The following is a 26,961-nucleotide window of genomic DNA, read 5'->3' on the forward strand; positions in this document are numbered from 1 at the left end:
AACCGCATCAGCTGTAATTTAAATAAAATCAATATAGACCCACTTTTTATGGTAGCTCCTATATTTTTTTTCTATATTTTTTGGTAGTTGGAAGCCCTTGTTTCATCTGAATTGGCATATCGTATTTTTTTGCATTATCAATAAGTAGAAAATCCCGCTAACAAAAATTATGAATATTGGACCCATTTCCCTGGTGGTCCCATTTAAATGTTCCACCCATTATTTGGGATTTTGCACGTGTTTTAACCGAATTCGTTCCATTGTGAGTATTTTGAAGGTTTTAGGGGTATTTTCCCATTGCAGGGGCTGCAATATAGCAATTCGCATATTGGATGGTAAGACACATTCTCTATAAAGGTACAATTATTGATATAGCCACCACACAATAGCCCAACCCCATTTTTGGTATGAATAAGTTTTTAACCGAAATGTTTACATTAGTTGGCTATAGTTTGTCATATCGGATTTTTGGGAAAAATATTTCTAGCAAAAAAATTTTTTTTTTAATTTTCGTAATGTGGAAGTTCCTACCCTAGTTTACTAACACCGTTGCCTCTAATTTGGAGCATGAATTACCAACTATCGCATACTGCAATAACAAAGTCCAAATATATAGGTACCGATAGATTTAAGAAATTTTCAATGCACATCATGTGGTGGAGGGTTAAAAAAAAGTTCGACAAGACCGAACTCAACGACGCTTTTACTTGTTAATGTTTTGGCATCATTTTTCCACAAAAGGTGTGACGATATGCAGTAAAAAATCAACATTTTTTACTGCATATCGCATATCGGTTTATTTTTGATTCTTTTTCCATAATTTTTGACGTTTCCGACATTTTGTCCCTCGTAAATGGCTCATAATAATAATTTTAAGGTTTTATTCCTTATTGATCGTACGACGTTTTGGAAAGAAGAAAACTGTGAGAAAAACCTTTACATTTGACTGAACTAGACGTTTTTTCGATATTTCCCTTCGGGACTTTTGGGCTAACATTTTAATGTCATATCCCTTCTCCCATCTTCATTCATAAGGGATCTTCACGATGTCAACAGCTCCTCATCTACATCTATGCGACGTTGTTCCAAAATGTTTGCAATTTTATAACAATCTTCGCTATGTTTCAAAATTAAGGTTCCGTAAAATCTGCTAGTGATGAGCCGAATGATATGCCATTACCAGAATTTTGGAAAATAGTACCACTATTTTCAAAAATCATTGTCATTAACGAGCATCGTCTTTGAAATCTTCGGACGGGGTCGACTAAATGATATCCTATACCACTATGACTATGTAAAAATGGGGCTCCCAATAAGTTTATTTCAATCTGCAATCCTAACAATACAAAATATATGGGAGGCCTATGTTTGAATCAGACACGATTTCAAGGAAATTTTAAATACATCATTCTAGACTAAATTGATTATATTATTGATTATACAAATTTTCGTCCATATTGAAAATTAATAGGGTCCAGGGTACACAATTTATGATATGTAAATAAATTTACATAAAATCGGACGAAAATATATATATGGGAGCTATATTTAAAACTGTACCGATTTCAACGGAATTTAACACACTTCATTCTAGCATGGATTTTGTACCCTGGACAAATCTTCACTAGTTTCTCAATCCAACAAATATTTTGACAGAGGAGAACTATTGTTGTATCTATGTATCTGAAAATCTGAAATAATTTTCAATACGGATAGTCCTTGGACCAAATAAATGTGATGTGACAAATACCGAATAGACAGGAAGGCTGTCAGACATACATACATCGACTCGCAAAATTAACTATGTTTTCACATGTTACAATCATATGCACAAAAACATAATACCCTGTAAAAACGAATTTTCGTAAGTCAAGAAAATTGAAAATAACGTTTACCTGACAACGACAGATTGACAAAGGAGATTGATACTTACATGGAACTTTGAGGAACTCTATCTAGAATTTGGAAAAAATTTCGTTTTGTAGTATTTAGTTTTTCTGGGTAGTTTTTCTGTAGAGAAAAACATGGTTTCATCGATTTTAGTTTTCGGTAAAAGAAAATAAGAACTCGAGATAAAAGGAGGACATTTTTCCGTTCGCTGCATCTGCTAATCAACAACGTGCAAAATTTTGCATTGAAGGCGTATGTCCTACCAAAACGCAGGGAATGGGCTTCTGGGAAGTTTGCCAAAGATCCATTTTGTTGTGGTTTTTTTTTTTTTTTTTGTATCGAAAATATGTGTTCAGCAACGAATTGTTGGCTCAATGGCAGAATTTTCGATTTTAGAGTGAAGACCAGTCAAAAACATTGCAAAACCTACCAACGCATCCAGTTTGGTGCGATTTATGGACTGATGACATCATTGGACGTACTTTTTCAATAATGCTGAGAATCGTTGTGTAAGTCGTGAGCGCCACTGTGAGATAATCTCCAACTGATTTTGTGCAAAATGCAAGACATTGACTAGCATCATATGTGGTAACACACATAACAATGGGCTTAATGTGAGGCGTGTTGGGTGAACTTTTTTCGGGTTCGGGACAGTTCTATTTGGCGTCTAGATCGTGCGATTTAACGCCTTTTGTATATTTTATGTTATATATAATTTCTATACAGTCTAACAACTAGTTTGTTCGTTATAACCGTACTTGACTGTAAAGTACACAAAACTAAATATAACTGAAGATTAAAAACTTCACTTTATTTTCTAGATGGGAATTGACAATGCCTTACGTTATTCTACATATGTCTTCTATAGCTCTCTGTAACTCTTTAATACATATATCTAATTTATTTTTTTAGGATTCAATTGGTATTTATTTAAAGGAAGCTATTATTCTCTGGATACATTAAGACATATTCGAAATTATACAGATCATCCACATTCATATCCATATATCATAACCTATAACCCTTATAGCAGTCCCCTAATCAAAGTTATCCTATCTATAGAATGCTTTATTTTACTACTCTCTTCGAAAATTCTTTTCAGCTATTTCTTTTTTTTAGACTACACTTTTACAACATGCTATAAAAAGTGACGAATTTACCTAACTTACCCTAATAGCTAAAATTAGAATATGCCGTTGATCAAATTGATATTTTGCCACTATTTCGTAATGCTTATTGAAACACCTCTACAGACTGCTAACTAATCAATTCGTAAATGACAAATGACTCTTAGGCATGCTATCACGCATATTGTACCGCAGACAAACTAACTAACTACTAATCAGATAAGATTTAAAGAATCTGCTGTCATAAACACAAAATTTATTGATGGATCCCATTAAAGTTATTTTGATTGTGGCATAACCCAAACACTGATTTTTTCCTGGCCCCATTAGCAACAATCTATTATCTGTAGGATATATTTAGAGCGAAAGCCTTTTATAAACATAATTCAATATTTCGTTTTGTATTTCTTCTTCTTTTTATACTTCAAATGTTGTCATTCAATGCCATTTCTAATCCGGTTTGCAATCTTGTTAATGTTAATTGTATTTTCAAATGACAGTAAGAAGTAAATCATCAGCAATATTTTTTCCATAGATTAGTCGTCTACGGCAAGGATTGTTGTAACATGATATGGTAAAGAGAGAAGGAAGAAGAGAAGACAAAGAAACAGAAATATAGAAAACAGCAAGCTGAACTAACTGCTGAAATTGAGTTTGGTAGACAAGGACTCTTTGGTTAAACCGAGCATGTGAGTTCTATCGTTTTTTGATATGGGTCAATGGCATAATGTGAAATAAAAACCGAAAAAAACACACCAGAAAAAAGGAAATATTTGCTTTGGGGTTTTGTGGGTGGAAGATGCTAACAAAATAATGTTTACTTGAATATTTTATGATGTTAAACAAGCGTAAATAAGTCACAGTAGTTGAATGCAACAGATATTATATACGTTCTAGATTCGTAATAGTTGTGTCATATGGTTGAATGAATGTTTCTGGATACTGAGGGAAATGTACAACAATGGGGTGATCCTGATTAATTAAAAGTTGAAGAATATCTTTTGCAGATATTACATAAATATAAGACTTGTAGTATTCTAAACATAGAAGACCTTTAATAGGTCTCACATAACTAGAACGTCATATATACAGAGACTTGTAACATGTCTTCTACACATACAAGTCTTTATCAGATATTGAATTCTTAGGAGGGCATTAAAAAAAAAAATCAGAAGATGGAATCCTAACAGACCTCGCTTTTTTGAAGGTAATGAATTTAAATATGTCACTCTGCAACCTATTTTGGTCGGATATAGAGTTGCTTCTTACAATGGGACAAAATTATGTAAATAAATTTAATGCAAAACATCGAAATCTAAACGAAACTTGCACATGTTAGGTTACACTTATTTCAGTTTGTTTTGTGCATTCGGCCACATTTTGAGTTCTTTACTTACGTATAAATCCAAATTTCGTGCAAATCGATGGATATATAGGGACTTTGGTGCACCATTTACATAAAATCGGACGGAAATATATATGGGAGCTATATCTAAATCGGAACCGATTTTGACGAAATTTAAAACACATCTTATTATCTCAGTACGCTGTGCCAAATTTCGAACAAATCGAAGGATATATATGGACTTTGGTGCACTATTTACGTAAAATCGGACGAAAATATATATATGAGCTATATCTAAATCTTAACCGATTTTCATGAAATTTAGCACACATCGTTCTAGACTTAATTCAGAACGCTATGTCGAATTTCGTGCAAATCGAAGGATATATAGGGACTTTAGTGCACCATTTACATAAAATCGGACGAAAATATATATGGTAGCTATATGTAAATCTCAACTGATATTTCCCAATTTCAATAGGGTGCGTCCTTGGGCCAAATAAATGAATCAATTCGAATCAAAAATGCAAACTGTACTTTGTTTACAATTTATAAATCGACTCAGAAAGTGATTCTATGCTTATTCTCAAAAGGAACCATGGGTCTATCTCGATTGTTTTTGGTGAAGGGTTTTAAAAAAATTGTAACCCAAGGGTACCTTAATTTTTTTAATCTAAGGGTTCCGTAAAAACATATTTAAAAAAATCCAATTCTACGCTGTAATTGTATTTTCAAATAATATATTTAAATATATAGGGCCGTAATGGCCTTAGCAAAAATATTCTTTTAAAAATCTGCGCCATGAAGACCCTTCGAAAAATATTATTTTAAAAATCCACGCCATGAAGACCCTTGGAAAAATATTATTTTAAACATCTACGCCATAATGACCCTTCGAAAAATATTATTTTAAACATCTACGCCATAATGACCCTTCGAAAAATATTCTTTTAAAAATCTGCGCTCACTGGACCTTCCGAAAAATATTCTTTTAAAAATCTACGCTCACTGGACCTTCCTACGCTCACATGAGCTTCCGAAAAATATTCTTTTAAAAATCTACGCCATAATGACCCTTCGAAAAATATTTTAGAAATCTACGCCATAATGACCCTTCGAAAAATATTCTTTTAAAAATCTACGCCATAATGACCCTTCGAAAATATGACCCTTCGAAAAATATTCTTTTAAAAATCTACGCCATAATGACCCGAAAAATATTCGAAAAATATTCTTTTCTTTTAAAAATCTACGCCATAATGACCCTTCGAAAAATATTCTTTTAAAAATCTACGCCATAATGACCCTTCGAAAAATATTCTTTTAAAAATCTACGCCATAATGACCCTTCGAAAAATATTCTTTTAAAAATCTACGCCATAATGACCCTTCGAAAAATATTCTTTTAAAAATCTACGCCATAATGAACCTTCCAAAAATATTCTTTTAAAAATCTACGCCATAATGACCCTTCGAAAAATATTATTTTAAAAATCTACGCCATAATGAACCTTCGAAAAATATTCTTTTAAAAATCTACGCCGTAGTGACCCTTCGAAAAATATTCTTTTAAAAATCTACGCCCTAGTGGCCCTTCCAAAAAAATATTCTTAAGAAATATCTACGCCCTAATGGCCCTTCAAAAAAATATTCTTTTAAAAATCTACGCCTTAAAGGTCCTTTCCAAAAATAATCTTTAAAGATCTATGTCATATTGGTCCCTCTAAAAAATATTCTTTTAAATATCTACGCCATAATGGTCCATTTAAAAAATATTCTTTTAAATATCTATGTCATATTGGTCCCTATAAAAAATATTCTTTTAAAAATCTACGCCTTAAAGGTCCTTTCCAAAAATAATCTTTAAAGATCTATGTCATATTGATCCCTCTAAAAAATATTCTTTTAAATATCTACGCCATAATGGTTCATTTAAAAAATATTCTTTTAAATATCTATGTCATATTGGTCCCTCTAAAAAATATTCTTTTAAAACTCTGCGCCCTAATGGTCATTTCAAAAATATTCTTTTAAAAATCTACGCCCTAATGGTCATTTTAAAAGTATTCTCTTTAAATTCTACGCCCTAATGGTCCTTATAAAATATATATATATATATATATATATATATATTTTTTTTTTAAATACACCCTCTAATGGTCCTTCCTGGAAATATTCTTTTAAAAATCAAATAAATTAAGATCCACCCCATGGTCTATTACAAAAACAATCATTGAAATGCTCTTAAAATGCATTTAGTGTTTTTTTACGTTGTTATTGTTGCTATTGTACTTGCTGTTGAATGCAACGGTGAAATGCTTACGAAGAAACCATTTCCTCTCACAAAAACCGGAAATGTATTCCTCTTGTTCTTGTTCTCTCAATGCTGACAAACTGATGCTGCTGCCGTTTCAGTATCCTTCAAAAAGATTTGTAATATTATTGTTGAAATGAAATAAAACAAAAACTGTGACGACGATGATGATCAAGAAGAAGAAGAAGATAAACATTTGTAAATAACCAGAACACAGAAAAAATAAAAATCAGACAAGTAACTCAGTTGCACACTCAGTTTGTGGCATAATGACATTATGCATTGCATTTGATTTTGTTCGGGTTTTTTTTATTCGCACAGCACACAAAAATTGCTGGGGCGGGTGAAGAGAAGGGGGATAAATTTACTTTAAACAAAAGAAAGTGCACGCATACAGCAAAAAAAGTTGATGAAATCATGAATGAGAGCGGAAAAACGAAATGTTGGTATCAAGCCAAGTGGAGCATTTGTTTTTATGCACACACGTTGCACACACACATTCTCGTTGAAAGTTTAGTTTTTTTAGGCGCCGTCCTACTTTTTGTGCTCTTTAGAAAAAAGTGGCGAACTTTTTTTTCCCCGCTACAAGTTCAATATTCTATTCGATTTTAAAAATAAACAACAGAGGACTCCTGCCTGGCAGCATGAGATAACGACAAGGACGAATATATTTTTAATGCAATTTTCTACATTAGATGTTATGTTGCCGAAGCAATGGTGTATGACGACGAATCGGATGCCGCTACATAAATAACCCAGACTATGTGGCGGCAATTATGTGTGAAACTGAATAGTGGTTGGCACAAATAAATACAAAATTTTCAAGGATAAACAATTGGAATATATTTCATTACTAGCTCGATATGTTGACGGCACATAATTTATGGACATATGACATTTTTGGACATTCGGAAGGTACTTTTTTAGAACAATATTTTGGCACGGACCAACGCAGAGGAAATAATTCAAGTCAGCATTTTTAACAGAATGTTTTTTTGAAAAAGCTTCACAGTGTGCATTTTTTATAAATATTTTTAATAAAGGCCATTAGGATAGGAATATTTTTTGTATGAATCGTAAGGACAACTAAAGCGTAGATGCTAAAAAATATTTTTTTGGGAAGGACCATTAGAGCGTAGATTTTTAAAAGAATATTTTTGGGAAGAATTTTCAGAGAGTACGTAGATTTTTAAAAGAATAATTTTTGTAAGGACTTTTGGATCGAAGATTTTTAAAATAGTATTTTTGAGGAGGACCGTAAAAAGGAAGATATTTAAGAGAATGTCATTGAGGAGTACTACTATTTTTGAGAAGGATCATTAGCGCGTAAATTTTTAAAAGAATATTTTTCGGATGGACCATTGGATCGTAGATTTTTATAAGAGTATTTTTGGGAAAGATCATTAGGGGTAGATTTCTAAAATAACATTTTTGGTAAGGACCTTCGGAGTGTAGATTTTTAAAATAACATTTTTGGTAAGGACCTTCGGAGTGTAGATTTTTAAAAGAATATTTTTGGGAAGGACAATTGAACGAAGCTTTAAAAAATAATTTTTTTTAAGTTTATTAGAGCATAGATTTCCAAAATAATGTTTTTTGGAAGGCCCATTAGAGTGTAGATTTTTAAAATATTTTTTTAGAGTGGCTGTTAGGGCGTTTTTTAAAGGAATATTTGTTTAGAAGCGGCATTAGTGTGTATACTTTTAAAATAATGTTTTAGAAGAACCAATAAGGCGTGTTTTTTTTAAGAATATTTTTTACAGGAACCATCAATGAATATATTTTTAGAATAATATTTTTTCGAATAACCATTAGTGCATAGGTTTTTAAAATATTTATTTTTCGATTAACCATTAATGGGTATATTTTTTCACTCCCCACATTTAGGAATTAAGTGTCATTCTAGAGCTTCGAAATTTTGCACACGCATTGCTACTAATCCTTGGATGGTTAGTACCTGGGATATTTTAGTGCGTATGTGGTATTTTGAAGATTAAAGTCGCATATTCGCAATAAGTGGATGTAATGAGGCATTCCCGGTTATTAGAGGGTAAAGACATTTTTGCAGAGAATTGTCGTTATAAATTGTTTTTACATAGCCCCCTATAAAGACACGTCCACATTTTTAAAGATTTTTATAGGTCTTTGCCGAAATTTCCCACTGAATTTGCTGAAATTTGCGATTTCGGGTTCAAATATTGTGAAAACCTGTGTATGTGCCCGTGTGTTAAAATAGCCCCCATAAAATGTCCCGCCTGATTTTCGGTAATTTGAAGATCTTGGCGGCATTATCTCATCCAATTGATTTTAGCCCCGTTGTCTCCACTCATGCGCATGTAATTTGACTTTACGGAAATGGTGAAATACTTTTCTTCAGAAATCACAGATCCCAATCAACATTTTCGGATTTTTTTTCACTGTAATTTTTATACCCTTCACCACACTGTGGTACAGGGTATTATGCCTGTGTGCATATGTTTATAACAAGCAAAACGAGATAGACACATGGCCCCTTTCGAGAATATGCATGGAATCACTTTTTGAGTCGATTTATGCATATCCGCCCAAGTTAAATTGTAAACAAAGTACAGGTCGCATTTTTGATTCGAATTAGATGAAACTTGACACAGCTCATTTATTTGGCCCAAGGACGAACCCTATTGAAATTGGGAAAAACCGGTTCAGATTTAGATATAGCTCCCATATATATTTTCGATTGATTTAACGTAAATTGTGAACCAAAGTCCCTATATATCTTTCGATTCGCACGAAAATTTCGTGAAAATCGGTTCAAATTTAGATATAGCTTTCATATATATTTTCGCCCGATTTAAGGTAAATTGTGCGCCAAAGTCCCCAAGTATCTTTCGATATGCACGAAATTTGGCATAGCGTACTGATTTGTGTCTATAATGATGTGTGCTAAATTTGGTGAAATTCGGTTCAGATTTAAATATAGCTCCTATATATAGTTTCGTCCTATTTAATGTAAATGATGCACCAAAGTTCTTATGTCTTTCGGTCAATTTCATGTCAATGTTCATTCGAAAACGCGACGTCAGTTAGGAGACTATGTAGAATATACCCAATAAGACATGGTCTAGGCATGGATATGATGGATATGGTTTGATATATTAAAATATTCTCAAACATTGCAAAGTATTATTAGAAGCGTAAGTATGTGACAAAGGTGGCGAGACTGTGCTTAGAATCGAGATTTAAATCCACAGAGAATTTAATTCCATGGCCACTCATTTGAGTGGCCATCACGACAATTTTTCCTATATACCATTATTGTTGCTATAACGTGGATATGATGGATATGGTTTGATATATTAAAATATTCTCAAACATTGCAAAGTATTATTAGAAGCGTAAGTATGTGACAAAGGTGGCGAGACTGTGCTTAGAATCGAGATTTAAATCCACAGAGAATTTAATTCCAGTGGTAAAACTTCGCCACTCATTTGAGTGGCCATCACGACAATTTTTCCTATATACCATTATTGTTGCTATAACGTTCACACATGGATTTTCAAACTTTTGGATAACAATCATTTAATCCCACTTAGTATGAAAAAGTATTATATATACGATTACTTAACGACAACACTTTAAAATATGCACATGTATTCAACGCTAAAAATATGTAAATGCCCACTTTACATATCTTTGTTAGCAAACATTTTACACTATTATTAAGACTCACCAAAAACAACATCTGGGGAATATAGCGTGCAACAAACAAATAACCTAATTGGTCAAGTTCATTTATCGCTAAAAATATATTTTTTTTTCACCGTTTACCAGAAATTTGAATTGCCAAAAGACAAACAAACACAAAAAAAAAACACAACGAAAATCTAAACCAAACGCAACTAAAACAACAACAACACAACCACCAACAGCAGTGTAATGAAAAACGACATAAAAACAACGAATTTAAAAGAACCCAAAAACAACTTAACTACAAAAAGTTGAGTAAAAAAATCAAAATTTCAAAATTTGCCGTAAGTTTTCTCATAAAAAAATAACAACAGCAACAAGAACAACAAACTTTAAACGCAACACAGCCAAATGAAAATTTTCAACAACGCCATATTGTGCTGGGAAATATGCGACAATAGGTGGGCAGAGGAAATTAATTTTTTTGCACTAAACAATAACTAAAGGTAAAAGGACGAAGAAAGCTACGTGAAACAACAACAACACCATCAACAACGAAGTTTAAATTTAATTTTCTAACAAAAGAGCCATAACATTTTTCACAACAGCAGCAACAACAACAAACAACGAACAAATAGTCAACGTTGTTGTTCGGAAACAACAACAGCAGCAATAACAACAACGTCGTCGTCGTTATTAGTTCCTTTCCAGTCAGTCAGTCAGTGTGTCCTAGTGACGTTAACGATTAGCAAAACGGCGTCCCTACAGCAAAATAGTACCACCACCTCATCCTCCAACAATAACAACAACACCACTACCACCTTAAACAACAAAAATCGAAGCAACAACAACACCACCACCCACAGAAAGAGGATGTTGTGTTTCAATTTGAAATTGGCCACAATATTTCGATCATATCGCGACGAAAGTGTACGTGACCGCAGTCAAAGTTTATGTGCGCCACCAACAACAACACGAGCACCGCCCCATAAGGATATTGGGGCGTTGCGTGTATTGCAGCGTCGTGCATCCAGTGTTATGTAAGTAGATAAAAAAGAAAACAATTGTTGTTGCTTATCTTATCTTGTGTTGTGTGCAAAATTAATATGATGGCATTGTTTTACTGTTTTGCCGATTACATTCATCTAATGTCAGAAACCTAAGTGTTTCGATATTAGCTTGTAAACAAACGAATACAGTGTTTAGAAATAAATATTTAATAAAATAATTCATATATTTTATATTTATAACATCAACCTTAAGGCTAAGGATAAGACAAAATGTGCCTAAGTGAAACATCGGATTTAGACCCTAAGTTTCTTTTGACCAAACCCGAATTCGATGGACCTACGATATTAGTCTGTGCATCTGTCTGTCTGCCCAATTTGATCCCAACTTTGCACATCGTAATATTTCTTCCAAGCTTATATCACGTTTGAAGGTGAGCATCTTTGGTCTTGGTCGATTTTATTTAAACATTGATTATGGGAGTGGATCTAAACTTCACTAAGTCCAATGATCGACTATTTTTGCTATCTCCCCCAAAAGGGTCCATATTTTTAAAATATCTACATTGCTTATGAAACAATGGGGGTGGTCGAATTCACTTATTCATTGCACATCGTTATAGTTTTACCAAGCTATCCCATCTGGTATGCCCCAAAGTTCCAATAAATATGCAGTATATATGTAAGCGGAGGTGCCATCCCAAGACTTTGCAACGCCAGGAAATAATGGATGTTATGGAATTTAATACGGTAAAAATGTGCCTCATCGAAATATTGGTTTTTTACCTTATGTTTCTTTGGACCAAATCAGTCTCAAACAATTTGAAGTCGATTTACAAATGTCCGTCTGTCGATCTGACCGGCTGCATATATATCAAGCCTAGATCAAGTCCAAAGATGGATCTCATTGTTCCACTCCTTCGGTATCTCCCCCACAGCTGGGCAAAATGTTCTATATTTATAAATCCAATATCAGCCTAATGAAATGTCTTATTTGAACCAAACTTTGCATAACATAACATCTTTATCATGAATGTATCTAGTCGAAACATGGGATTAATTGTTTTACTCCTTCTGGTACCTCCCCAACAAAATTTTTTGAATGTATATAAATCCAATATTAGGCGAAAGGAATATCCAGTGTCGTAACATGTGTGTAATTCCGAAGACATCGGCAAACCATAGCGTGAGGGTATATGTCTGTCAACGACACCGATTGACTTTTTTACCTGTTCCAACAAAATCGATTGAATTTTAAACTATGGGTTCTCATTGAGTGAGCGAATCCATTTTGTGGATTTTGGCACTATTTTTCTACATATTGGCAGTATTTTGTACTTTGGGATCTTTTTACACCCTTCACCACACAGTGGTACACAATGGTCTTTGTGCATATGTTTGTAACAGCAAAAGGAAACGAGATAGACACATGGTTCCTTTTGAGAATATGCATAGAACCACTTTCTGGTTCCATGTTTAGGGTAGTCCCCGTCCAACGGTAGGATGCGACTGTACCCTGTACCACATTTTTGTGTGGTGCGTTGTTCCAGTGTCGATCCACTCCTTCATTATTTTTAGTCTTAAAGCTGCGACGGTCGCTTTCATACATTATTTGGATATTTCTTGGATATGTATTAGATGGTATGCCCAAATTTTGGAATATTGAGATTTTTAGCAGTGGTTCTAATTTGACCTTTTGCGTACGCATTGGATGACAATTTTTTCTTACTAATTTTGAGTTGAAATCTTCCTCTTCAATTCTTCGGTATACCCCCCAATGTAATGCCTACTTTTCAACCGAAGGGATTACATTACGAAGCGGCCGTAATATGGTATCCTGTGATTTTTGTTGGATAATGAACTCAAACGTGTGGCAAGTCAAACCTAATTAATTTTTTTTTAGTTTTGAGTTTGGTAGTAGAGTTCAGAATGTCGTAAACTTTAGTTGAAATCGGTTCAAATTTATATATGGCTTCCTGTATATTTTCGTCCGATTTTATGTAAATGGCACACCAAAGATCATACATTTGTCGAAATTTCGCATAGCGTACTGCCTTGAGACTAGAAGAACATGTATTCTGTAGAAACCGGTTCAGATATAGATATAGCTTCTACATATTTTTTCGGCCGATGTGATCTAATGGGGTGAAAAATATCCCAAATTCCATGACATATTCTACTTCCAAAAGTAACGGAAATTTTTGGTAAAGTTATGAGTTTTTTAATATAGAGAAGAGGGCAAAGATGTGTACAGTACTAATTTGTGTATACAGTCCAAATTATTTAAATCGATTCGTATTCGAAATGTACAAACTCTACCATCAGAATTATTTTTGATTCTTGTAAAACAGAATATATATAATAATTTAAAACGATTTTTTCGTCGATTTTGCATTAGGTTTTCTTCATATTGGGCTTTTATTTTTCAGAAAGATTGTACTGTATCTCCCGTCCATATTCTATCTAGGTTAGTTGCATTAAATCTGTGAACAGAAAATTGTTCTATGATTGCAGAAAAAATCGGGGCTCAAAGGGTTAAATAGATTTCTGTGTTATATTGTGCAAATTATGACAAGAGAGTAATAACCTCTCCTATCTACCTTATATAACCCCCTCCAGCCGTATTAAATTGGTATATACATGTACAATTAATTTCCTCCGTTATGCCAATATTCTATCTACAATATATTGTCCATATACAACCAAAATCATTTCAGATCGTATTTGGAATGGTTCGTAGTTATAAATATATTAATTATTTAACTCAAATTGGCTCTCTGTGTTAGGAAGTGTTTTGGTCAAATCAAAATACTACTTGCCTAAACGATAATATAAATCTGGTTAATGTAAACGGTTTGTCTAAGGTGTTACAGCTGTCGCTATTTTTATTCTTGTTGCCGAAATTTATTATTCGATCCTTCTTCTTTGCCGGCTTAAATTCGTATTTATTTGTTGCGGTTTTGTCAAATGTCACTGACAAATTATTCGCCATTAAGAAACTAATTTTTCAAAGGCAATCATGCGTTGTATTGGTTTGTAAAATGGTGTGTTTTTATATTGGGAATTTTTGCCGTGGGGGATGGGCTATCAATTTTAAGCTTGAGCTTTTATTTATATTTTTCGGTAAATCTCCATTCGATTTGAGTGTATTTGAGTTTATTTGGTATACAAAAACCGTATAAAATATAGCCAAGGATTAACAATTCAAATTGAATTTGTTGTTGCTGTTGTTGTTGTGATAAATGTGTTAAGTTATATAAATAAAGGGAGGTAAAAAGGCGACACATTGCAGGATAATTTGAAGAAAAATGAAAAAGAATAATAATAGAAAAACAATAAAAATCTATGGAATGGAGAAAAAACTTGTCCAAAGTATTAAATGGGTTGTAAGAATGTTTACTTAATTAAAATTTGAAAACTTACCTGATGTCTGTGTTGAGTCTGCTATTCGTCAAATCCTGTGACAATCTGAAATAAAAGACAATAGAGAACGTGTTAGAATTTTTGGTTATGTGAAAAATGAGAAGATATTGGTAAAATTTTAAAACCCAAAAAAAGGGTAGAAACAAATGCAGGAATGTGCAAAACAATTATGATGTTTGTGTAGTTAATTGAAGTTGAAACAAAGTGATGAGAGAATTTCGTGCATTTTCAATATCAGATTCAATGTTTTTACCAGATACCTGTTCTTAGGTAAATTTAAAAATAAATTTCTTGCTTTTTAAAGTCAAACAAAAAAATTAATAATTTGTTTAATCATAATTTCTGAACTACTTAAACAATTTTCATAACAATTTTCATTTAAAACAATGACTTTCCTCTATCTCAAATCAAAATGATGTTGATGATGAGATGATGTTAATGAAATGTCATGATGTAAAGCAAAAGCCATTATCAGTTAAATAAATGTATTAATGATTCAGTTATGTCTAGACTTTATTAAAAGTTTGCAGCACAATCAAGAGGCTTACTACATTCATATTGACTTGAAGAAAGCAATTCACAAGCACCACGCTACTAACTTTATCTAAGCAACAGATTGTACAAGGATTTAAAAGGATATGAATTATGAAACGCTAGAATAACTTTTGAAAATCGAGTTGTTGTTGTTATACACTCTCCTTTTAAAATCTTCAATAATACTTTGCATACTCAATATTTACCAGTGAGTGTGGGCGAGGATATTCTATATTATATCGAAAAATAAAATAAAAAAACTCAAGTCGATGTTCATTTTGCAGAATAAACAAATAAAAAATATCAAGCAAATCAAGTTTTTTTATAATGAAAAAACATAAAACATCTGCTCGCAATCCTATAAAAATAAACATCTTAAAAATATCGACGGCATAAAAATGGTTGTTATTATTTTTTTTTTTTCAAGCGTTCACATTTCCTTTAAAGCAACAAATTTAATGTTTTTTTCTGTCAGGTTTCAACATTTGACCTTTGGCTAAAATTGCAAAATCCCGAAAAGGCCTTTTTCACAATACCTCCCCCTTGGACTCACATTTTGACTATGATTGAATGTGTTCCAATATGACTGAAGATATAACTGGAATTTTTGTGATGTTCCTTCTCGTCTGCTTTTCGTCTCACTGAGCATCGCAATCAGATGGCTTTGCTTTCCATGAATTTGTCATGAGCAACAGAAATTTGTATTTATGGCCATCCGAACAAAATGGAATACCGAAATATGAATGAATGAATGAATGCGAATATGCATAGAAAAATATTTGCTATGAATTGGAAAATAGCTTTGGCTAATGTAAAGAAAATATTTAACTTTTCGCTTTTGGCCACTTAAATTGAAAGTGACGTTCATGTGCTCTACACGTGACTTTAAAGTGAGCAAGTTAAAAGGACATTAACTTTAGTCGGCTGAAGGAGATTCCCCACACAGAGATTTAATTGATTAGTGACAAGTTGTTCAAAACAAATATACACACCAACCGGTTGATCGACTTTAGTTTATTCTTATTTATTTAATTCATGGCCTGGGACATGAATTTCGAAGACAATCCATAATCTCAATTAAGGGGACCCCAAGTTATTGTGGTAGAATCAAGTGGCGACAAGAGAGCTTCTCAAAATTTAAAAGCATTTTTCACTAAACAGCGTTTTTTGCGAATGGCGGGCACGATAACTAAAAAACTAATAATCCGATCGATTCCAAATTTTGGAACATTTCTCTGTGAGGGTATATATGAGGATATGAACTAGGATAGGATTTTTGAGCGAAGTCAATAATCCTAGTTCATACGAGAGCTAGACATGTACTCTTTTTAACACTGTTGGAATTTTCGGATTCCGATGTTCCAGTGAGGAGTTATCATGCCCGCCACCAAAAATAAGGACCTTTCTTTAATTACAAAAAACAACAACAAAACAATAACAAAAAATGTTTGCAAATTATTTTTCTTCACTTTTTAATGTTCAAGTATATATGTGCAAAGTTACAAACCTTAACAAGCATTGGTATTGATTTACCAGCCCATTGAAAATCTTGAAAAATTGAAATCGAGAATGGGTGGGGTTCCCTTAAAGTTTTCAATGAATTTATACCTTACGACGAACAGAGGAACTTCTACAGTTTCCCAATCTGAGTGTTAAAGAGGTATTATCTGAACAATTTTGAAGTTTGAGCGATATATACTTTACTAAATTTCAAATTTTACATTTTAAATCTTGTTTTATTAAGTACGTTGTATACTTCGTCCTGTGTGCAGGGACGACAAACACGAGGACGAGGTGGCCGAGTGGTTAAGGCGTTGGACTGCTAATCCAATGTGCTCTGCACGCGTGGGTTCGAATCCCATCCTCGTCGATTAGTTTTTATCATTAGTTTCAAATTTTCTTTGAGAAGAAATTTTACCTCTGAAACTATGAAAAGCCAAACAGTTGGAAAAGCAGCTCTCGATATATCGAAAATGGGGTGAAACCCAGTCAATGTCTTTACATGGATTAGGCGAGATTTTTTTATAGGAACTATGTACAAATCTGTAAAATTTTCTGCAGACGTGTGTTTTAACTTCTAAGACCACGAAATGTCAAATTACAGACACTCAATAAACATAGAATTGAGGCAGAATTTTTATATGGGATTTACATGGACATATATTGCCACTTTTTGGCGCATTAGTTTTTCAGCGGTTAAGAATTCAGAATGAAAATTGCAACTACTTGGGCAGAAAAATGAGTCTAGTACCATCGGAATACCAAATTTTTCTAGATACAATATTATGGAGGCTACTTTAAACCCTGGAACCATACTGAACCAGTAAGGAAAGTTGCAAAATCGGCCGACTATTTGTATAGATACGTTTATATGGAGGCTATGTCAATACCTGGATCCATATAGAAAAATGTGTACGCATATTTTTTTAAATCATTAAGAAACCAAAATTCCAAACTGAAGCAACGACGGTTATAAAATGGGCATTAATTTATTTAAAATATGGGGACAATGCCATGGCATGGATGCACTTTGATAAATTTCCACAAAAAAGTTATGGACCCTCTTACTGACTTAGCTAGCTCGATACAGAACATTTGTTCCATAAGCCGAACTTAAAAATAGATTTCCAGGGGCGTCAATCGAATTCGTGGCCATCTCCTTCTGCGTGAACCATCAGTAGACTCACTTTTATATGCCTTTTGAACTGGGGCATCCTCATTCGTATCGCTGCAGCTATATCGTAAAACTCGTGGTTCATTCGACGCCGATATTCACCGTCGACGCAGATCGGCCAGTAGATCTTTCGCCCGCTATCAAAAATAAGGACTTTTCTTCAATTCCTTTTAAATCTTCAAAAAAAAAAAAATCAAAAAATCTGCAAAGTTACAAACTTTAACAAACTTTGGTATTGATTTACCAGCACCTTGAAAATTTAAAATCGTGAATGGGGGGGTTCCCTTAATACATGAAAATCGTGAATGGGGGGTTCCCTTAATACATGAATCCATTAGGTGATTTTTTCACGTTTCTACTCAATTGTTATGGCTGCCATTAAACTAAATAACTAAATTTGTTAAAAAAAATTATAGTCTATTATTCGTCATATGCATTATCACCCTGCAGGGATACTTTTTTTGACATGTTTATAGTTTTCATTCAAAACAGTTTTTTGCTTCTCCTACACAATTATGCTTTTTTTAGTTACGCCTTTTTGCATTTTAGCTGACGATATGTATCCTAACAGACGTCGCCTTTTCGAAGGAACATTGATTTGAAATTGAAGGAACTTAAAAATGTGATCTTTATCTATATGTAAACCGACTAACATCAATCCCTATATATGCATTCTACAACCTATGCTAAATTTTGTAAATCGATCGGAGTTATATGTAAATATGAATTGATTTCAAGAAAACTTGACCTACGTAAGGTTATAATAATTTAAGTACATTGTACAAAATTGCCAATCGGCCAAATTTCGAAATCTGAACCGATTTCCCCGAAACTTACCACTCATCATTCTAAACTTAATTCAGTATATCTGAACCGGTTTACACGAAACTTATCACATCACTCTAGACTCAATTCAGTACGCTATGCCACTTTGGTGCTTCATTTACATTTAATCGGACGAAAATATATATGGGAGCTATATCTCAATCTGAACCAATATTCATGAAACTTAACACACTTCATTTTAGACATAATTCAGTACGATATGCCAAATTTCGGGCAAATAGAATGATTTATAGGGACTTTGGTGCACCATTTCCATTAAATCGGACGAAAGTATATATTAGAGTTATATCTAAATTTGAACCGATTTTCACGAAAATAAACGCACATCATTCCAGACTTAATTCAATACGATGTGCGAAATTTCGTGCAAATCGAAAGATATATAGGGAATTTGGTGCACCATTTACATTAAATCGGACGAATATATATATGGGAATCTGAATCAATATTCTCGAAACTTAACACACATCATTCAAGACCTAACACAACACGATGTGCATAATTTCATGCAAATCGAAAGACATATAGGGATGTTAATGCACTATTTACATTAAATCGGACAAAAATATATATTGGAGCTATATCTAAATCTGAGCCGATTTTCGAGAAACTTAACACATATCATTCCAGATCCAATACATTACTCTGCGCGAAATTTCGTGCAAATCGAGGGATATATAGGTACTTTGGTGCACCATTTACTTAAAATCGGAAGAAAATATATATGGGAGCTATATCGAATTCTAAACCGATTTCCACGAAAATCACCACTCATCATTCTAGACTTAATTAAGTACGCTGTGCCAAGTTTCGTGCAAATCAAAGGATATATAAGGACTTTGGTGCACTATTTGCCTCAAATCGGACGAAAATATATATGGGAGCTATATATAGCTATAATACGCTATGTCAAATTTCGTGCAAACTTAAAAATATATAGGTACTTTCGGACGAAAATATATATTGGAGGTATGTCTAAATCTGAACCGATTTTTCCACTTTAAAAAGGGTTCGTCCTTTGGCCAAATAAATGAGATGTGTCAAATTTCATCCAATTCGAATGAAAAATGCGACCTGTACTTTGTATGCGACCTGTGATTCTATGCACATTTTCAAAAGGAACAGTGTCTATCTCGTTTACTTTTGCCTGTTACAAGCATATGCACAAAGACATAATACCCTGTACCACAGTTTGACGAAGGATATAAAAATCCAATCCTGATTGACCTTAACAAATATTTCCTTTAAAAAATCCACGACATTTATTGGCCTTGAAAAAATAACTTTTAAAAAATTTACGCGAATTTGGTTATTGAAAAATATTTTTAAAATATCCACGAAAAACTATTTTAAAAAAATTCACGCCTTGGTTGGTTCATAAAAATATTTTCTAAAAAATCCATGCTTCGGTTGGTCCCTTAAAAATATTTAAAAAAGAAATTTACACTTTGGTAAGTCCTTAAAAATATTTTCTAAAAAATCCACGCCTTGGTTGGTCCTTAAAAATAATTTCTGAAAAATCCAAGTCATTAAATAATTTTGAAAGCGTGAATTACTTTGGTTGGTTTTTAAAAAATTCGCGCCATGGTTGGTCCCTCAAATAATTTCCTAAAAAAATCCACACCGTGGTTGATCCTTAAACCATTTTCTAAAAAATCCACACCTTGGTTGGTCCTTAAAAGTATTTCCTAAAAAATCCAAACTTAGTTCTTTTTAAATTATTAAAATTTAATTTTTAATACATCAAACATTATCCATCGAAAAGAATGTCCCTTGGCATATGTATGCTACCATTTCACGCGAAAGGCTTGATATTATTTCATTGTAACTAATTCAAAATGAAAATGTAAAATATTTCAAAACAATCAAATAAATAAATGTATTTCGGGATTTGGTTACACATATTAATTACACTTTAATGCCATTTATTACCGCGAAATGTTTGTTTGTGTCTCATCTGAACATAATTGCATGTTTGCCAAAGCAGTTAAACGATTGCACACAAATTTACACCAATGATGGTTGGTCTGTATTGTCGTTGTTGCTAATACTGCTGCTGACGATGATGCTGATGATGGCCAATAATGTCATTTATTGTCTAGCAGCAGTGGTCATAATGCAAACATCGATGCCATTAACAACATGGCACATGACATTAAAAGTGTGTGAAAGTTTGATATATGTATGTATGGGTGGATATGAATGTATGTACGTGCGTATCTGTGCTATAGGTATGTGTATTGACTATGAAATGCATCCATGAATTCATGAGTGTACGTAATTCAAAATGCATATATTCCACGAATTCCATGCATACAGATACCGCTGCCGTTTTTCATATATATGGACTTTCATTGTTCTCTAGTTCGGGAAGTCACTGCAACACTCACACATGGATTGTTGGCTGTTGGCTGAAAGTATGAGGCCATTACAATTTTATTTATGGACGATGTGTGCCACATAGTTGGTAATAAATGATTACACTTTCATTTTCAGGATTCATTCGATATGTGTGTGTGAATTCTTTCTTGTGTTTCCACCCACACATGGCTAAGTTAAGAGTAAAGGAAAGTTGTCCAGTGTACGTCGGAATGATTAAAATGTGGGAGATTATTGTTTGAGTCTTAAATGAAATTTTGAATGTTTAGAGCCTATTTCAATTGGAAGACGGACGAAATGGACGAAATTTTATCGAAATATAAAGCGATGAATGTAAAATTGTACCGATTTGAAGCATACTTAATTTTCGACAATTTAGTTTGGAGTCGGTGGCCCATCCTAATTTTCATTAAAATAGAAAATCGTAGGATGTTTCGTACATTACTTACATGAAAAAGACAAAATAAAAATTAAATAGATTTTTTTATACAAATTATAATTTATTAAAAATTGTGATAGTACAGATATGTATCCTATATATATGGTTATACCACACCATTCACTTTGCTTTATGTAAATGTCAGGAGATCTACGGAATTGTACACTGTTTTTTTATTATTCGCTTTATGTAAGGTATATGTTTTTATCAAATAGTTGACCGTCTAACTATTTGGAAAGGTACCAGAAGACTTTGAAATATACACTCGTTTGGTATTGAACTAACAAATTTTCAAGATTTTGACACATTTTGAGGGATGTGTCACAAGGACTGGACAAACGTATCCCATCTTCGTACTTGATCTAGCCAAGGCAAAAATATTACGATGTACAAAGTTTGGATCAAAACGGAATATCCGATTCGATTGATATTGGATTAACAAAGTATTACTATTTTGAATATACCGATGGTTGCCATCTTCGGACATGATCTAGGTTTGGTAGTAGTATTACGATTTACAAACTTTGGATAAATTCGGACATTCCATTCATTTGATAATGAATGTCCGACATTTTCCAAATGTTGACACTTTGTGGGGGTCTACTAAAAGGAGTGGATTTTAAACCGATAAGTCGCATGATGTTATAAAATAAATTTTCAGTAACATTTTAACCATTTTGTGGGGAAGAGTTGACCGTTATTTCCCATCATCGAACTTGATTTAAGTTTGGAAGAAATATTACAATGTGCAATGTTAGGGTGAAATCGTGTACTCCCGTCGAGAGTTGTCGTGCGAATTAGCCAGACTGACGAGGGGACATTTGTAAATCGACCCCATATTGTCTGAGACGTATTTAGTCCAAAGAAACATGGAGTCCAAAACCATAATTTTATGAGGAACATTTTTGCCGTATCAAAGGGTATATACCCTCATTAGGCATATGGCTGAGGGTATAAAAAATCTGCAAATTGCCGAAACTACAAAAACTTATATTTAAAAAAAAGCTTTGAACTGTTTATTTTTCAAAAAATCTTAATTTATTACAAAATCTTAACCACCATCATTATTATTATCCAGTAAGGAAAGTTCAAAAGTCGGGCGAGGCCGACTATATGACACCCTTCACATACAAGAGATGCTCATATGTACAATATCCTTTAAATATAACATACATAGCATCATTGGAGGACCATTAAAACGGAACCGATTTTCACGAAACACATGATTCTATACATAATTGAGTACGCTATTCCAAATTTCGTGCAAATCTATATAGGAACATTGGTGCATCATTTACATTAATTAGACGAAAATATATATAAGAGCTATATCTAAATCTGAACAGATTTCAATAAAACTTCACATATATCAATCTAGACTTAATTCAGTACTCTGTGCAAAATTTTGTGTTAATCGGACTAATATTGGGAGTTTGGTGCACCATTTTCAAAAAAACGGACGAAACTATATATGGGAGATATATCTAAATATGAACCGATTTCAACAAAACTTCGCACACATTAACCACGACCTAATTCAGTACTCCGTGCAAAATTTTTTCTCAATCAAACAAATATTGGGAGTATGGTGCACCATTTGCAAAAAATCGGAGGAACCTATATATGGAAGATATATCTAAATATGAACCTATTTCAACAAAACTTCGCATACATCAATCTGGCCCTAATCCAGTACGCTGCGCAAAATGTTGTGGCAATCGGCCTAAATTTGACTCTTTGGTGCACCATTTACATAAAATCGGACGAAACTATATATGGGAGCTCTATCTAAATCTGAACCGATTTTCTCCAATTTCAATATGGTTCGTTCTTGGGCCAAATAAGTGGCATGTGCCAAATTTAATCCAAATCGGATCATAAATGCAAACTGTACTCACAAATCAATCATGATGATTGATTAATTAAAAATGCTCCCGAAACCAGTGAGCGGAGCAGTATAGTCGGACGGGGCCGACCATACAATACCCTACACAACTTCCATGAAAATCTAACTTTCTGTGGTTTTATATTCTGAGATTGGGCTATATTTCGCGATATTTGCACACTTTTGACTGGCTAGTGGTCAACAAATGTTACTAATAATCAGTACAGCCCCTCTACATACTTGTCCAGATTCCCTTCACCGTGTGTTGTGTTTTGATGTTCGACTTTCGACTCGAAAAGTACAAATAAATAAGTTTTCGGTCCTCCTCATCCGAAAAATTATTATCTGATCATCACCTAACATTTTAGGCGTTGTCCTTGACCATAACTGGAACTTCATGGAACATTTCAAAGCGATCCGCGCTATATTTCCGTCCTGTGGTAATAGGTTATTAAATAATATCTGAATACGTAAGCACCTGTAAATATTTAAGTGTAACTCCCGCATCCGAGTACCTACGACAATATAATTGGTATCAAATAAAAGATCAACCACTCCTCTTGGATATACTATCAACTTCTACGGTCTACATACTTCAGTGGTAAATATATACGCTATAGAATACAAATGTTGTCATTTTTCACACAAAAGTTGAAGTCCATTTGACCCGCTAAATATTGACCGATCTTTATCAAAACATGGAGAAAACAGGCCCCATCCGCTTCTCCATGCAAAAATTCGCGGTGTTTGGGCTATAATTGCGGCCTCTGGAGCGACCAAAAAACCGACATTTCATACCCTAAATATTAACCGATCCAAAAACAATAGGGGTCTTCATTGGCCAGAACCAAAATTTCGTGAAGATTGGTCCATAACTGTGGCCTGTATCGTGTTTACAAATTATAATGGACAGACGGACGGACGGACACACATATCTAGATCGACTCATCTAGTCAAGATATGACGATCGGTATACTTAAAGGTGGGTCTAGGACCAATATTTCGCGGCGTTACAAACTCTTGGGGCTGCACAAAGCTATAATACCCTGACAACATAGTTGTGTAAGGTATAATTATGAGTGAGTATGCAAGAATTATCGCATCTGAGGCTCAAAAGTTATTGTTTGGATTATTGGATCCTTTTCCTTCTTGTGTGTCATGTGTTAATTTCGATAGTCATTAACTTTGAAATAATTTTTCTTCCTTCGTTGGGATTAGAACCCGGGGCCATAATAATAACATACTAAATGTGCAAAAATTTGATATTAAGATATTTTTTAAATAAATAATTTATATACTTAAATAAGGAGAAGTTGCATATACGTTTTGCTTTAAAAATATTTTTATATAATAAATCGAAACTCAGTTTTTAAACAACAATTATAACCCGAACATTGCGAAATCTGGAAGGGGATTTTGTCAAAGAATAAGCACGCCTGTTTTGATGAAAATTGATCAATATTAAAAATAGACAATGATTTTTATATGAAACATTACAAATTTGTGTTGCTAATGGTAACACTGCCCTGGGCATATCGGTTTGAAATCTAGAAATTTACTACACTATGCCGCTTTTTTTGGGCTATTTCAAAGTTATTTTGGATTAACAGTTACCTCAAAAATAATCTCTCTATTTAGATACCAAAATAAAATCTCTTATTTAAAACTCTACACGATTTTGTTCATAAAATATAAAGCTGACATATAATTACCCATTATCCACCATATTAGTAAAATGTAGTTTAAATAACATACATATCTAAATTTTCCTGGAACACAATTATTTTAGTTTTTCACCAAATTTTCACCCATGCATATTGGTAAATTTTTGGTGACCACTCCCGAACAAAAGTTTCCCTTTTATCGCCACAATCAACATCATTATCGTCAACCATTATTACGGTTGGTGTACCCGAAAAACAAAAAACGGATGTTTCATTTACAGACTCTATTTAAGCATAATAACATTTTTGACTTTTTCATGGTAGCATATTTTATATCCGTTTTTAGTTTTGTGAATTCACAAAATAATAAAAGCTGAGAGTAAAAACCGAATAACTTTTTCTGGGGGGAGCTTCAACATTTCTGATTTGTAATGTATGTGGGTCTAGTTTAACGTCCTGATGTTGTGCATGCATTGCAAATTTGTGGGGGAAACAAGTTGGAAATTTTTGTTTTTTGTTGCTCTTCTCCCTGCTCAATAATCAAATATAGTTTCCTGTTGTCATGTGCTTCAGTTGTTTACACAAATTACTCGGTTTGACGTTTTTAGGGTAAATGTGTTTTTTTTGCTCTTTTTCTTGGAAAGACTAACCAAATCTTCAAAGAATATCCTTTTAAACACAAGATTGAAAATTACAACGGTATTATAGGGAGGAATGTTTGATATTTAGTCCCGTGTATTACTAAATTCTTTAATGAATATCTATGACAAAAAAATATTCTGAATTTTAAAACGTATTTTCCAAACATTTTGCAATATGACTTAGGGTAAATATGATACATAATGAACCAATTACCTAATCCCGCATAAAAAAGTTTACAACAGAATTTGGATTTTTGTATTTCATTCATTATTTACAATTTTGTATGAGCCCACACACACACGAAACAGTTTACCCAAAAATTAATGTAAAATAAAAAAGGAAATTACATTATTCGATGGTACATCGTAACGTATGAGTTATGATGCCCACAGATATTAACATTTCCATACGCGTGGATGTACACAAACAAAACAAATTTTGAAACTTTTTTGTGTTGGTGTTTATTTTTGATGTTCTGTTCAAATTTACTCCCGGATAACAATGAAAACAAAAATACAACTTTTTTCTCATAATAATCTGTTCTATTTATTTTTTAATTTCAGTTCATCCGCCACGGAATTGATATCCCGACGTGGAGTATTTTCACGACATCATTATGGTTCAGTTGATCAGGTAAGCCAGAACCCCAGTTATGACAATAAATAAAAAACCGCCATAATATGGAATTTATTTTCTTTGTTAACCGAGGAATTAAATTGTTATAAAAACATACAATGGTTTAATTTCAATAGCGGTTTAAGCAAAACATTATGATTTTTTTTCTGAGAGAGAGTACAACATATTTTAATTAAAAACGGAAATTAATTTTTAATCTGTGAAAGCTTCCCAACATGTGTATGTAGGTATGTAGAGGATATGCAAAGTGATGTATTTGATATGTCAAAGGGAAATTTTAATTGCTTAAGCCCAAAATCAAAGAAAACAAAATTGTTTTTGGTGGCAGCACTGATAACATATAATAATCCCGGAATAAAAATAAAATTGGTGGTAATATTTGATTTAACTTCTCGGAAAAATATTAACTTGAATACTGATATTAAAATAATGAGTTGCTTTAAGGGGATTTTCTACAAAGATCTATTGATCTATACAAACAGTTATTATT

General features: G+C 33.1%; 1 non-coding gene across 1 annotated transcript; it reads left to right on the plus strand.

Annotated features, from left to right (window-relative positions):
* The first annotated feature begins 17,094 nt into the window (after positions 1–17,094).
* On the plus strand, positions 17,095–17,176 carry Trnas-gcu (transfer RNA serine (anticodon GCU)). The gene has a single exon. It is a non-coding gene; the product is annotated as a tRNA-Ser (tRNA).
* The last annotated feature ends 9,785 nt before the right edge of the window (positions 17,177–26,961 follow it).

Source organism: Musca vetustissima, unplaced genomic scaffold, assembly GCF_032173495.1.
Source record: "Musca vetustissima isolate MV318-11 ecotype Yass unplaced genomic scaffold, APGP_CSIRO_Mvet_v1 utg156337, whole genome shotgun sequence".
Taxonomy (NCBI): domain Eukaryota; kingdom Metazoa; phylum Arthropoda; class Insecta; order Diptera; family Muscidae; genus Musca; species Musca vetustissima.